Source organism: Oncorhynchus kisutch, linkage group LG1 (assembly GCF_002021735.2).
Source record: "Oncorhynchus kisutch isolate 150728-3 linkage group LG1, Okis_V2, whole genome shotgun sequence".
NCBI lineage: Eukaryota > Metazoa > Chordata > Actinopteri > Salmoniformes > Salmonidae > Oncorhynchus > Oncorhynchus kisutch.
The window spans coordinates 67,984,697-67,989,664 of NC_034174.2; the positions used below are offsets into that span (position 1 = coordinate 67,984,697).

Below are 4,968 nucleotides of genomic sequence, written 5' to 3' on the forward strand. Positions count from 1 at the left end.
GATAAAATGGTAGGCTACATTTTTTTAAACTTGTTTCTCTGGGTATCTTTGAACATACAGTGAGTAACAGTAGGCTGACTGTTAAACAGAGTATCAACTGTGTTAAAAAATCTATTCAAAGATGAGAAACCTCAACCAGCACAAAATACAGGTATATATTGTAGGCCTATTTGATTGGCTAACTCCTATCTAGATCGCCAGGGAAACAATTGAGACATTGTATTGGTTGAATAAATCCTCGGTGGGCGTTGTCATACTGTACTACCCGGCGTGCTGCTCTCACAGCTGCAACTGTAGCAACGTGTGAAGTTGTATTTTCCCGAGCAATCGCCTTCATAGAGATCTTATGGATTTCTTTGCTGAACCTAACGGCAGGTAAATAGTGATCTTGTCAACAGAAAGAAGCTCTCTTAAATGTATGGCGTTTTCGTTTTGTTCATTTTGAATGGTTTTATAGTAAGATAATTACTCTTGGACCATTGCATGACTCATATTTTATGTTCAAGTTGCACGGTATTGTAACCTAAATGCTGCAATAATGTTGCGCTGTTGAACTCACTACTGAGATCATGTTGAGCTCTTTTTCTGATATGGTGCCAGGGGAACCAGGCTTTGATGCATATTTCAAAGCTGTAGTCATCCATGCACAATCGATTGCTCTGAGTGTGCCTTTCTATTTTGGGGTTGAGAATTACAAAAACTCATTACAAGATTACTGCATATTTTGTTTGGTTCCACTCGTTTACTGTTGCTGTTTAAAAGTAAATTTTCCATTGAATGAGAATCAGGTTCATTCTTTATCAGTGTGGCACTACACTTAGATAAGGTAACTGAGAGTTCAGAATCTGCCCCACTGTAATCTAACCAGTTTGATAGCGACTCATACAGATATCCCACTCACAAACGATGCATTCAGCATTTCATTGTTTATTGATAGACAGTCGTGAATGAAAAGAATATGGATACATACAGAGTAGACATGGGAAGAATATGGATACATACAGAGTAGACATGGGAAGAATATGGATACATACAGAGTAGACATGGGAAGAATATGGATACATACAGAGTAGACATGGGAAGAATATGGATACATACAGAGTAGACATGGGAAGAATATGGATACATACAGAGTAGACATGGGAAGAATATGGATACATACAGAGTAGACATGGGAAGAATATGGATACATACAGAGTAGACATGGGAAGAATATGGATACATACAGAGTAGACATGGGAAGAATATGGATACATACAGAGTAGACATGGGAAGAATATGGATACATACAGAGTAGACATGGGAAGAATATGGATACATACAGAGTAGACATGGGAAGAATATGGATACATACAGAGTAGACATGGGAAGAATATGGATACATACAGAGTAGACATGGGAAGAATATGGATACATACAGAGTAGACATGGGAAGAATATGGATACATACAGAGTAGACATGGGAAGAATATGGATACATACAGAGTAGACATGGGAAGAATATGGATACATACAGAGTAGACATGGGAAGAATATGGATACATACAGAGTAGACATGGGAAGAATATGGATACATACAGAGTAGACATGGGAAGAATATGGATACATACAGAGTAGACATGGGAAGAATATGGATACATACAGAGTAGACATGGGAAGAATATGGATACATACAGAGTAGACATGGGAAGAATATGGATACATACAGAGTAGACATGGGAAGAATATGGATACATACAGAGTAGACATGGGAAGAATATGGATACATACAGAGTAGACATGGGAAGAATATGGATACATACAGAGTAGACATGGGAAGAATATGGATACATACAGAGTAGACATGGGAAGAATATGGATACATACAGAGTAGACATGGGAAGAATATGGATACATACAGAGTAGACATGGGAAGAATATGGATACATACAGAGTAGACATGGGAAGAATATGGATACATACAGAGTAGACATGGGAAGAATATGGATACATACAGAGTAGACATGGGAAGAATATGGATACATACAGAGTAGACATGGGAAGAATATGGATACATACAGAGTAGACATGGGAAGAATATGGATACATACAGAGTAGACATGGGAAGAATATGGATACATACAGAGTAGACATGGGAAGAATATGGATACATACAGAGTAGACATGGGAAGAATATGGATACATACAGAGTAGACATGGGAAGAATATGGATACATACAGAGTAGACATGGGAAGAATATGGATACATACAGAGTAGACATGGGAAGAATATGGATACATACAGAGTAGACATGGGAAGAATATGGATACATACAGAGTAGACATGGAAGAATATGGATACATACAGAGTAGACATGGGAAGAATATGGATACATACAGAGTAGACATGGGAAGAATATGGATACATACAGAGTAGACATGGGAAGAATATGGATACATACAGAGTAGACATGGGAAGAATATGGATACATACAGAGTAGACATGGGAAGAATATGGATACATACAGAGTAGACATGGGAAGAATATGGATACATACAGAGTAGACATGGGAAGAATATGGATACATACAGAGTAGACATGGGAAGAATATGGATACATACAGAGTAGACATGGGAAGAATATGGATACATACAGAGTAGACATGGGAAGAATATGGATACATACAGAGTAGACATGGGAAGAATATGGATACATACAGAGTAGACATGGGAAGAATATGGATACATACAGAGTAGACATGGGAAGAATATGGATACATACAGAGTAGACATGGGAAGAATATGGATACATACAGAGTAGACATGGGAAGAATATGGATACATACAGAGTAGACATGGGAAGAATATGGATACATACAGAGTAGACATGGGAAGAATATGGATACATACAGAGTAGACATGGGAAGAATATGGATACATACAGAGTAGACATGGGAAGAATATGGATACATACAGAGTAGACATGGGAAGAATATGGATACATACAGAGTAGACATGGGAAGAATATGGATACATACAGAGTAGACATGGGAAGAATATGGATACATACAGAGTAGACATGGGAAGAATATGGATACATACAGAGTAGACATGGGAAGAATATGGATACATACAGAGTAGACATGGGAAGAATATGGATACATACAGAGTAGACATGGGAAGAATATGGATACATACAGAGTAGACATGGGAAGAATATGGATACATACAGAGTAGACATGGGAAGAATATGGATACATACAGAGTAGACATGGGAAGAATATGGATACATACAGAGTAGACATGGAAGAATATGGATACATACAGAGTAGACATGGGAGAATATGGATACATACAGAGTAGACATGGGAAGAATATGGATACATACAGAGTAGACATGGGAAGAATATGGATACATACAGAGTAGACATGGGAAGAATATGGATACATACAGAGTAGACATGGGAAGAATATGGATACATACAGAGTAGACATGGGAAGAATATGGATACATACAGAGTAGACATGGGAAGAATATGGATACATACAGAGTAGACATGGGAAGAGGTTGTTATATTTACATCTTTTTGTTCCATTTTTAGTCTTGATAAAAAAAGCTCCTTGCCACCATGCCTGTTCAAACACACTACGCCCCAACTGGAATACACAAAGGACAACAACAGTTTTTTCTCTCTCCTGAGATAACAACAGTATGATAACACAATGCCTGATTGAAGCTCTGGCTCTGTGGGCGATGTGTGTTTTGTATTGGTGAGTCTAAAGCACAGCTGTCCAGGGTGCATTTCCTCAAGTTTCCTTGTTTTAGATTCAGGTTTCCTGGTCGTTCTGGGTAGTTCTGGGATGAATGGTGGCCTGGTCCCAGATCGGTTTATGCTGTCTTGCCAACTCATATGATCAACAGTCAACAAGACAGCACAAACAGATCTGGAACCAGGCTAGATGCGTGATTGGTTGTTGGTGATGTTGTTTGGGCAGGGTTCGAATTACTCACAGATTGTTGGTGCCCATTTCCAGCAAATTTTATTACATTGTTACTAAACCGGTATATGAGCAAATGAAAGATGCACTATGCAGAAATCACTCCACCATTTCCTCGTTGCTAAAATTCTGTGGGTGGGATGCATGAAACATGGATTCATTTTAATAGTTTGCCTAATTTCAGTTTATGTGACAAAACAAGCAAGTATAGTGTATAGAATCATTGTACCATCTAAACCATTGTGAAATATATTTTCCATATAAAAAATCTTGTATTTTCAGCTGTTTGAAGCTGGTGTACAAAACCAAAAGTAAGAGATGCAAAAATGACATTTAAGAACAGGAAGCATAGAAATAGCGCACGTAGAACAGATCTACCCCTTCTTAGACTTGCTTTCAATGCGAATGACAAATCTATAACTCACATTCCTATGTTCATTTTATCAGGTCGCCCAAAAAGTTACATATTGCAGCTTAAATGTATGGGTAAAGTGTTAATTGCTGGATCAATGTTTATATTCCGTGAACTTATGTGGGTTCCCAAGTTTATATTTAAATGATTTATCGTGGTGCTCTGATTTGTCATGGGAATGCCCATAAACCCTGGCCACCCCTGAAAATGGACCCTCAATGGTATGGCCCATTGGCTTGGGTCTTCTGTATGGGATGCTGGTAGTGTACATAGCTGAGGAGAGCTTAGGCAGTGTCATTATAGGTAAAGCCCTCTGTCTCAATGGGTTTACAAAGTAGCAACCCAGGAGTCACTGGGTCCAAACACTCTAACTTTATGGCATGCCTATGTTGATATAAATCAAGAGTGGCCTCAGTGGGAATATGGTAGCCTTGGTGCCAGTCTGTTCTACTGTGCCTGGTTTCCTTATGGAGAGCAGTAACACACTGGCACCCAGGCTAAGAGTCTGGCATTAGAAATGAATATTTTGCCTCCTAGTTTAACTGAAGAATTGTAAATTGAAATGCTACCTTACTCAC

At 38.5% G+C, this 4,968-nt stretch overlaps 1 protein-coding gene across 1 annotated transcript in view; it reads left to right on the forward strand.

Annotated features, from left to right (window-relative positions):
* Window positions 1–274: 274 nt before the first annotated feature.
* Window positions 275–4,968, forward strand: part of LOC109865812 (phosphoinositide 3-kinase regulatory subunit 6) — a 30,097-nt gene continuing 25,403 nt past the window's right edge. Inside the window, exon 1 of the mRNA XM_031831330.1 lies at window positions 275–375. The gene's annotated coding sequence lies outside the window, so the exon portion shown is untranslated. The remainder of the gene's footprint in view (window positions 376–4,968) is intronic.